Here is an 11,970-nt window from a genome sequence, read left to right as displayed (position 1 = left end):
CTCACATGATGGGCTAAGCTAGCACATATAGAATAGATCTCCTAATAATTAGGAGGTGGTGTATATTGCGCAGGAGATTATTGATCTAGGGTTAGAAACTGATTTAACTTCTAGGTAAGAAGGTCAACTTTATCTAATTTTTAAGCTATTAGATTTAAGTCAGCCTTAGAATTAGAGTCTATTTGTTTGATCTTAAAAATTTCTGTTCGCTTTTGGTGAGGGATTGATCTTTCATAGGAAGATAATAAAGCATGGTTGATCGAGTTTTCACTCAAAATTTTAAACAAGATATAGGCTTCATTCTCACTCTTACTCATGAATGCACTTCCATAAGATACATCAACCATCTGTTTATATTAGTCATCTAAATTATTATAGTCGACCTGGTTCTCTCCTCATGGTAGACTCAGCTAACTATCTTATTAGTACTTTTAATTTGATGATAGATTGCTGTTGGATCATAATCAATTATTATAGTTGATTAAATCTATCATCGGCTAGATTGGTCTATTGAGAAGGTGGATATGATGGCTGATTATGATATAGTAGTTAGATAGACTGACTAAGCTGACCTCTATTATAGGCTTAATTTTGATATTAGGGTCTATTTTGAAAGTTTTGTACAAAAAAAATTTGGGTCTGAGTCAGAGTCTGTTGGGATCTTCAAAAAAAATTAAGGTGGTTCCTCCAACTTGGATTATATGTATTTGAGAATGGGTCATTGACAGGCTTGGAGTAACCTTGGACAGCTTGAACTTATTCTTGGATGAAAGGTAGAAACTGTGAAGTCATGGAACATTCACTCACATGATGGGCTAAGCTAGCACATATAGAATAGATCTCCTAATAATTAGGAGGTGGTGTATATTGCGTAGGAGATTATTGATCTAGGGTTAGAAATTGATTTAACTTCTAGTAAGAAGGTCGACTTTATCTAATTTTTAAGCTATTAGATTTAAGTCAGCCTTAGAATTAGAGTCTATTTGTTTGATCTTAAAAATTTCTGTTCACTTTTGGTGAGGGATCGATCTTTCATAGGAAGATAATAAAGCATGGTTGATCGAGTTTTCACTCAAAGTTTTAAACAAGATATAGGCTTCATCCTCACTCTTACTCATGAATGCACCTCCATAAGATACATCAACCATCTATTTATAATTAGTCATCTAAATTCTCATAGAAAGCTTGAATAATTTGCCACTTAAATAGACCATGGTGTAGGCATTTTCTAAGAAGTTTCTTGAGTCTTTCCCATGATTCATGAATTTGTTCCCCTAGAAACTGAGCAAATCCAATGATGGCTCATCTTATGATGTTGGTTCGACCTATGGGATAGAATTTTTTAAGAAACTCGTGCTGCATTTAGCCCAAGTTTGGATCAGTCTTCCTATTGTGCCAAGCCAGTACTTGGCTTTGTCCTTAAGTGAGAAGAAGAATAGGTTAGTCTAAGTGCATCATTAATAAAATTTTGGATCTTTACCGTAGAATAGATTTTTAAAAACTCATCTAGATGCTTGTAAGGATCTTCATTGGTGTTTCCATAGAAAGATAAGAGCATCTGGATTGTGGTCGAATTGATCTCATAATGGCTTGCAGAAATATCAGGTAAGTGGATATAAGTCAATGGATTATAGGTGGAAGGAATAAATATTTCTTCATCTGTTTAGGTGGTTCTCTAGGATTTTCAGCCATTTGATTTTCAGGTTTAATGTGAATCAGTCATTCAATTTCAGGATTAGATTCAACTAAGTCAGGGTAAAGAGATCTCCTACCTATATGTACCAGTGCAAACCCTAATGTGTGTGGTTCAATTTTTTTTTTTTTAAGAAGAGAGAGAAAGAAAAGAGAAGAGAAAGTGAGAGAGAAGTTCTAAAGATGAGAATCTTAAGAAAGTCCTAGACCTAAAGACGATAGAAGAGAAGAATTAGTTGTGGTTAAGTATTAATTGCAATCAAGTTAGTAGCAATTAAACCTAGGACACCTACGGATTTCTTAGACCTAACAGTTCGATGTAAAGTGGCTTAGCTTAGATACAAGTTGGATATGTTTTTACTTCCTTCAACTAGTCAGGTAAGAGGTGGGGTCGTGGGGGTCCGCCCGTTGCTTGCCTTAGATACTAATTAGATTGGCCAGGTAAGCTAACGGAACCAATTAAATAACCATGAGTCCGCTTAGACTTAGCCTTTGTAATCTCTTATCTTAGACACCAGTTTCAAGGGTGAGTCCAAACCTATTTTACACTTAACTTCACCACAACACTCAACTGAACTCATTGATCCTAGGGGCCAACATCTACTTAATTTTAATTAGGCTTGGATTTATGTAGAATGCTGGTTGGTTATTTTTGGGCTAAGGGTAATGAAGTCTCCACCTTTTCTATTAATGGGTATTGCCCTTAAGTTAATTTGAGATAAATATACACAATTAATTTCAAATAAGGGGTTTTATGCAACTAACTTATATACATGAAATTAATCAAACTTGAAAGCTTACCTTATCTCCAGCAATCACCAAAAGTAAATCTAAGATGATGAATGCTTCTAAATAATTAAGTTTCTACTCTTGTTGTGCGATATTTATTAGGTTTATGTGCGTAAATTTTATATTAATTTAAAAAAATAGTAATTAATACTAAAAAAGGAATGTAGTTTAGGGTTAAAATTGATCTCAACAATTTGAAGCATTTCTCCCTTCTTTTTTTCTCTTTTTTTTTCTATTTTTTTTACAAAAAAGATAAAAAATTTAAAAAAAATAGTAAGCTATATTCATAAGAAAATCAAAGAAATCAAATGTTAAAATTGATGCCTTTCCTAACAATGATGCCAAAAATTTGATAGATTTATGATGTTTTCATTAGAACACCATGATTATCAAATTAATTTTAACTTTAATAAAAATTAAAAATATATAGAGAGTAGCGAGTCGGATCGAATCCATAGAGAAGACAGTGCTTTGATTTGAAATCTTTGATTTTATAAAAGAAAAAAATTTCAAAAAAATAATTTAAGTCTGAAAATAAAAATTAAAAGTATGAAAAATAAACTTAGTACTAAGATTTACTATATAGATCCTAGTTTCTACTTGTAATAAAAATAAAAGATAAAAATTTAAAGTGCATAAAAATAAATTAGTACTAAGATCTATTAACTAGATCTTAGCATCTATTTACAATAAAAATAAAGAGTAGAAATTTAAAAGTGCATAAAAATAAATTTTACATTAATTGAAAGTGAAGTTCAATTATAAAATTTTTTTAAAAAATAATAAAATAAAATAAAATTATAATAAAGATCTGAAGTTGATCGGTGCAGCCTCATCGAAAAGATGGTTGATGACCTCTTTTTCTTCTTTCGTACTCTGTAGAGCGAATTGGCTTCTCTTCTTCTTCTCCTTAGATCCCTAAATTTCTTTAATTTTTTTTTATTTTTTTTATTTTTTTTATTTTTTTATTTTCAGATCTTCTTATTTATAGGTAATTTTTTAATCTTTTTCTAGTAGAAAATAGAGTCCTAAAACCCTTCAAACATGTCCAACCTGTGTCTTGAATTTCTGACCGTCAAATCTGCTTTGAGCGCAAGAGATCACATCAAAAATCCTCTTCATCAGGCCTTTTTATAGTCAGATTTGATACTAGCTGTTGGATCTTGTGATGGATTGAATTTGGTCCGTCGATTAGGGCACTAGATCTCCTATTCACAGTCGAGATCATTGTCAGCCGTTGGATCGCACGATGGATTTATTTTGGACCATTAGATCGTGCCAAAAATTCACTTCTATTTAGTTCTCCCACCGGCAACCAACCATAGCAGTTGGATCACCCTTGAAAATGGTTGCCAGCCATTGGATCGCTCATGGAGTGGGCCACCACTACTTGATATGGTAAAGCACGTCCTCAGCCATCCGATCGGGTGTTCAAAGCTATCTCAACCATCCGATTGCGCAAAAGCCAGCCACCTATCATGAGCCATGACGTGGATCGAAGGTACTGTGCTGTGGACCGTGACCCAAGTTCTATGGACCGATCGATCAGTCCATCATGCATCAAAGACTTTTTAAAATGAAATTTTTTGTATTTTTGCTTGATTTTTTTTGGATTTTGTGCCTGAAAAATAAGAAAAATATGAATTAAATTTTTCATTAATTTTTAATTATTTTGATACTTAAATTATTCAATTAGCTTGACATCTATTTTTCATAAATATATTCTAATTTTATATTTTTTAAAATTATTTATTTTTATAAAAAAATTAATTTATTAATGAAATTAGATTTTTTAGAAGATATTAGCATCATTAATTATCAAAAATATTTAAAATAAATGTATAAATATATGATTTATCATTAGGTTTTTCTTGTGTAGAATATAGTGGAATGGGCTTTGAGTGGTAGAAGCCGAAATCCACTAGCTAAAGGTCCAGCTAAAAGACTTTAGGTATGGTCATAGCCATGGCTTTATATTCAACCTCGACAAATAATTAAGAGATAGTGGATTTCTTTGCAGTTTTCTAAGATACAAGACTAAAGTCAAATATCTTAAGAGCCTATTGATAGACTCCTTATGTGATCTTTAAGCCCACGGTGCATAGACTAACTAAAAATATTGAATGTACAAAAAAATGTATATTCACCAGTAATTGTTAGATAATTAAATGGCTAAGTAATCAACAATATAGAGATGGATTTGATAAAAGATCACCATTGGTGCCAATTAGATGAAGAGGTTCCACTGCATAAGAAAAATTGGTTGTCCAAATGCCATAAAAGCCTGCATCTTAGAGTGTATATCATGTATACTATCAGAGACTAAGATCAATATTTTCGTTTGATTGAGCAACCTCAATATCAAGAAAAATATTTGAACTTGTCATAATCTTTAACATGATATATTTATTAAAGGAAATTTCGTGATGTTGCGAATGCCATAGAAATCATTTCCAGCATTGCTAGCAACGTTATCAACAGAAAAGAATACAGATAATTTTCCTCTATGCCTATAAAATAAAAAAAGACTTTCAACCATATAAAGCTAGTATCTAGAAAAGTGCTAAAAACTTAGCAAATCAATTTCTTGAAGCTTGTTTTAAACTATAAATGGATTTGCTTACTCATTAAGTAATTTTTCCTTGTAAGTTCATTCCACTTTAATTTATTTTTGATGAATAAATTAACTGAGAAAAACTTATTGCTCTATCACTTTTTTGCTAATAAAGTTGTTTAGGACCTGCATATGAAGAGGAAGATTGGACTTTGTAAATAGAGCCATGGTCTTTATCATTTAGTGGGAGATTGAATTATAACACTAATAGTTGGAACCTTTTCCATATTTTTGCATTATTTATTTAGTTTAAAAAGGATATCATTTTTTTAATAATAGATGCAACATTAGCCCCATTAGATTACTTAGCTTTTGATTTTAGCATTATTGATACAATATTAATAGAGAATATTTGGAGGAACTTGGTGAAGTGTTTCTCAATGTGATATAGCCAAGATAGAATGTGATCACATGACTATTAGAAAATATATAATATATAATCTGATATAATTTATGAGATATAAATGGAACATGATCCTATAACTGTATAGGACAAAATAATGATTCTATATCTTAGGAAGTTATGCAAATTAGCCACAAGCATTTAGATATGGTTGATACTCCTTGTAGTACCAATACTTGGTCCAATATATTGATTTCAAGTATATGTATGTAGATAGTTACAAATAATGTCTGCACATGGACAAGTTGATGTGGAGCGAATTAGGTTTAGTAGTAACAGGATTCATGTAGGCAAAGACAACTTAGAAAATAAAAAATAGCTAAAGAGATGGTAATTAGGTGTGAAAGTTAAATATTAGGACTTTGACCTTTGATAAAAAGGATTAAAATTACTACAACAAAAATAATCTTAGGTAACAACCAAAAAAATGTTGTTTGAAGTTTTAAAACTGTTGCCTAATGATTTTGGCAATTGTTTGTTGGCCGTTGCTTATGCAGCCTTTGCACAAAGTTAAGAGTAACAATGTTTTGATTTTAAGCTAACAATTAAATAACCGCTGCCTAATAAAACCTCATGCCACAGTTTTTAGCAAGTATTTATAATGGTTGTAATAAAACAAATACAATGGTTATTCTTACTAAGGTAGCACTTTTTCTATGATATTCACAATGATTTTTCTTATTTAAGTAATATTTTTTTATAGTAATTAGCAACAATTATTCACTTTATGTAATGATTAATTATAAGTTTTTATAGCAGTTATGATTGTTTAGGCAATGGTGTTCCGGAGGATTTGATGGTGATTTTTATATTTTATATAACAGTTATTCATATTTAAGCAATAGTTTTCTAAAAATTGTTGCAACTCCTTTTTTTCATTTGGGCAACGGTTTCTTATATTTAGCCAATGATATTTATTTATTTAGATAATATTTTTATTAGATATTTTAGCAATGATTTATTATGTTTAGACAACAAATTTTTATTGTTGCATATCCTATTTTAAACAATAGTTTACAATTGTTGCTTATTTTATTTTTATATTTATAATCTATATTTTTAAAATATAATTATTGATATTCTATTTTAATATTTTGCTCAATAACCTGTATTTTCTAAATATCAATAAATTATAATCACACATAACAATTAAAATTATAGTTATAAAATTTATTTACCACAATAAAATCTCAACAATGTATGAATACTTCATATACCATCAAAATTCAACTATCAGCATTCAAAGAAAATATAAAAAATAATGTTCAATAGTCATTTCATTTTTCTTGATTATTTTCTCGATAAATAATTTTCTTTATCCATAGCATTATCTCCCTCTGAAGTATATATCTATCATGAATGAAAATTAAAACACATAAGAAATAATATTGAATAAACAAAATGCTAAACAATATTGATTTAATATATGTAATGAAAATAATTTATTTTTTATGAATCAATCCAAAAATTTATATAGACAAATAACTCAAACAAACCTATAAAAAATAAAGATTATGTACATTAGTTGAAGATGGTTCATGCTTATGTGGTATCCCAGTTTTACTAATAGCATCACCATGAGATCGATTATTTACTAATAAGAAGTTTGTTAATTTTTGGAGAATAACTAATTCTGGATTACTTTGCTATAGTTGTGTAACATCATTTGAAATTCATGAGCCATGTGTGCTCTCTCTTAATTAAACTTCTAAACTAATATTTACTCTCTCTTCGTCAAACTTCTTTTGCATATCCTTCTGTATTATTTTTTTGAAGTCATTTATCTCATGTTGTTGGGCTCTCTTAGAACGATCGTCATAAGTGAATTTTTTTCATAAGTCCTTTTGAGTGACTCCCCTTCCATAGAAATGCACACGTCCAGATTTTTTTTTTCTAAAATTTTTATAACTTTTTCTGCATCTGCACTACTTTCTTCTTAAATTTGAGACTATATTTCCTCTAGTTGAGACTACAATAACCAGCAATCATTCATATTAAATACTCTTAGTCATAATTTTATTCCAAAACCAATAAATAAACATAGTTAATGTCATAAATATTTTTTGAGCTTAAAAAATTATACAAATTATGCAACTTATAATTTTAGCATTTGTATCCTCATTAGCTTGTTTTCCTCCTTTCGGCTTGCAAGTTTCAAGAAATATTTGAATTTATGATGGTGGTTTCTTATTCTTATTTGATACTAGCTGAAATTCAGTTATACTATCATGAATAAAAAAATTTATAGATAGAGGCATAAAGATATCTAACATATATCATAATAATATGATGATTAAATAATAATACAATAAAATATAATATCATTATCAAATATGATTGACAATATATATTAATAAATCAAAAAATTAAATAAGATAATTTTATACAAAAAAAATCTAACCAGCCCATAATATATTTACATATTGGCAGATTATATATAAATAAGTATAAGATAATAACAATTGAACATCCCAACTTCTTGTGAATCGTAGCAAAGCTTTTAGGACCAGCTCTATGCATGTACTCTTGCTTTTTTCGATTTTCTTTATTTTTCTCACTGATTTTCTATAACAATAAAATATATTAAATATATTTACATATTGATAGATTATATATAAATAAGTATAAGATATTAACAAATTAAACATACCAACTTCTCGCGAATCCTTGCAAAGATTTAGGACCAGCTCTATGCATGTACTCTTGCTTTTTTCAATTTATTTTATTTTCCTCACTGATTTCCTATAACAACAAAATATATTGAAATAAAATAATGGATAATGAATTAGATGTAAGATGTTTGTAAGCAAGTTATTATAATAAGTCACTACTTTGAAAATTATACTTAAGTATTGCAAGTATTTGTTTTACCTTCACATTTTTTAGTTCCCAATAGTCAAGAAGTGCTTCAAAATGTGAGTCTGATATTCATTCTGACTTATTAGTCAATCTCTCTTCTCTTGTGCCATATTTTGACAAAAACTTCTTTTTCAATCTACACTTGTAACCTCTCAAGTATCTACAACTACTTGCAAAACTTATTTTTTACCTTCACCAGGAATAATATATTTTCTCCACAATAATTTACAAACTTATTAGCCAATAATCTTAGTAATTAAAGATTAATTAATTTTTTTTCAGATATGCAAATATGAAACATACATTTACATATTTTCACACATTATCTTTATTTTGTTTCAAAATTTCATGCCATATATAGTAGATTAAGGGAACAAATTTTGAATTTTAAGCCAAAGTTTTTAAGAATCTACTAAAACTATCACATATTTTGTCATCACCATAGGTTGGCCCTTTTCATTGAGTGTGATGGGCTCATGCTTATTAATTCTTGTGTATGTATTTCTTTAGATAAGGTTGGCCCTCTAGTTCTTTTCTTCATAGGTTCTATTTTAATGGATAAACTTCATTAGTAGCATGATAGACATTTATAAATTTTTTTTAATAAATAAATAAAAAATAGAAATAAATGCTTACCAATTTATTAAATTATCTTCATTTTCAATTTCATCTTTAGTTCCTTCATCCTCACTTTTGTTGTTAACTTTTGCATCATTATTTTCATTCTTAGCTTTTTCATCATCACATTCCTCATTACTTTGCCTCCCTTGCTCTAATGATTGTTCTTTTCTTGATCATTTTAGACTTCCTTTTATTGGCACCTCCTTAGAACATATTTGAGCATGGCTATTGTTTGATGGCACCTCTTTTGGGTGTATTTGGGGCTGTCTATTGGTATGTTGCACCTCTTTAGAATATAGTTTGGAATATTTACTACATAATGGCACATCTTCATCTTTTTCTTGCATTCCTTCTTGACAATCATATCAAGTATTGATCTGGGCTTAAATTCTCCTTTCTTTGTATGACTCCTTCCTTCCATCATAGAACTCTAGCCTACCATTTTAATACTCTTTTCTTTACTTTGTGGGCTCTTTTCCTTTTTCATTGGACTCTTTCTCTTTCTTTGTAGGCTTCTTCCTTTCTTTTGTAGGCACTTCCCCTTCTTCATAGCTAGATCCTGCATATAAAAGAATAAATATTTAATAATATATATATATATATATATATATATATATATATATATATATATATATATATATATATATATATATATATATATATATATATATATATATATATATATATATATGACAAATGATATCATAAGATATTTACTTAGAGACTTCATTCATCTTGTGCTCTACATAGACTTGCACCACATCATTCCCTCTCACTACCTCCAGTATACTCAAAAATATCTGTATCATATTTAAGCTCCTTCAAGCCACTCTCAAAGCTGTGCCCCGGTATAAGGTAGTGGAAATGGGTACAATTTTTATACCCTAACTAGTCCATCATGTCTTCAGGCTCTATAATACTCATTTTATCTGGATCACAATTATCAAAGTGGCTTATAGATCCCCCACTATAGTGCATTTGGTTGGGACCTCTAGCTAGTTGTTTGATCTTATTAGGGACCTCTTCATCCATGATACGAGTTTTGAACCAGCTGGTAAAGTCCTGGCTATGGCTTTGCTCTTTCTTCCATTTATGTCTTCTATGTTGATTATTAATTAAATTCTGATGCTCACTAAAAATGAAAAGTATACTATTAGATGAGTAATACTACTAAAATTAAATAAAAAATAAAGAATAAGATTGCTTTCTTACATAATATATTCTTGAACTTCATCACAATTGAATAAGATATATCAGTGAGCCTGAAGTAGTAACTCTTCATCCAGTTCAATAATCTTGTCTTTTCCTTTTTCCTTCACTCCTATTGTAGGACCTATTATTGGGAATAGAAATTGTGTTTTAGTACTTGTACCAATACCTTCAAAATTTTTTAAGCACCTATTCAAACTTCTAGCAGCACTTTCATCCAAGTATCTTGAGTAAAATATTGGACACTCTTCTACTAAATAATCTTCTACAATAGGCCCCTCTGGATGACTTTTATTGCGAGCATAGGATTTCAATTTGTATAAATACCTCTTAGGTACATCCAACGATATTGTATTGGGCCACAAGTTTAACTTCATTAGCTAGATAAATACGTAAATATACTATTATATCAAAAAAGGCAAGGGGGAAATCCTCTCGAGTTGATAGAGTATCTCTGCAATTTCAATTTATAAACACTCAACATCTTCTAATGTATAACTTTTGCACATAAGCTCCTAAAGAAAGCACACAATCTAATTAGAGTAGCTCCAACATGCTTAGGGATAGTTCTTCTAACTACAACTTGGAGTAAGTAGAGCATGGTGACTCTTATATATATCCTGAGACTTTTCTCTCTTTGAGTTGCATATGTTGTGATATGTTTGATGCACAGACATCAGGAAGTTTAACTCCCTTTAAGATTTGACAAAGGATATTTTTTTCATCATTTGTCAAAGAGTAGCATACTTTGGCCAATAATATCTTTTGACAGTCTTCGGACTCAATAGGATGAAGCATCTTTCTTATACTCATATCACATAAGTCAAAGCGAGCTTTCTCATGATCCTTTGTCTTCCTTGGAATATCAAGCAAAGTTCCTAATACATTATCATTATTGCCTAGAGGTAGCAACCCAAGAGTGGAGGAGGGGGGTGAATTGGGTTTTTGTAAAATTTAACTAAATTTGAGATTTAAACAAGTATATGTAATTAATTGAGCTAACTTAAGTGTTGATGAAGTGGATGCAATTCAGCAGCAGAAATAGGATATGAAAATTACTATTCAAGAATTATAACTAAGCAAAGAAGTATTGAATGCAAGAAAGACAAATAAGAGAAAGCACAACATAAACACATAGAAATTTTATAGTGGTTCGATGCAACCCCGTATCTACGTCCACTCTTCAAGTTTTTCTTGAGAATTCTACTATAATCAGTTCAATTATAGTGTATTTATTTTTTTGGACTCATAAATAAATTCAGTTGATTTTTTGAGATCAATAACAAAAATTTTACACTAATTATTTTTCAAACTCACAATCAATCTAGTTGGTTTTATGGGCTCACCAACCAAAATCTTACATCAATTATTTTTCGGACTCACAATCAACCCAGTTGATTTTATGGGCTCACCAATCAAAATCTACAATATCCAATTTTAGCTTTAGACGGGCCTAATCCTCAAATTTTTTTTCTCTAAAAAAATTTGTAAAAAAAAATAAAAATATATAAAAAAATTCCAGCACAGAAAATAAAAATAAAAAAATAAACTCTTTGAGTGTGAAGAAGAGGTTGAAAGATTGGCTCATTTGAAGCTTTGCTTTCTCTTCTTTGAAGCTTGAGAAGATATTTGAGATTTGTGGAAGATAGCTCTTAAATATCCTCTGAATTCAAAGCTTGAATCCTCTCTTTTTCTCTCTTTTTGATGTGCAATAGAATTTTCTAAATTTAAAAATAATTTCTCTCTTAATCCTCCTTAATCTTGCTTCCAAATTATTTCTCTA

Source organism: Elaeis guineensis, chromosome 3, assembly GCF_000442705.2.
Source record: "Elaeis guineensis isolate ETL-2024a chromosome 3, EG11, whole genome shotgun sequence".
Taxonomy (NCBI): Eukaryota; Viridiplantae; Streptophyta; class Magnoliopsida; order Arecales; family Arecaceae; genus Elaeis; species Elaeis guineensis.
This window is presented reverse-complemented; position numbering follows the sequence as displayed.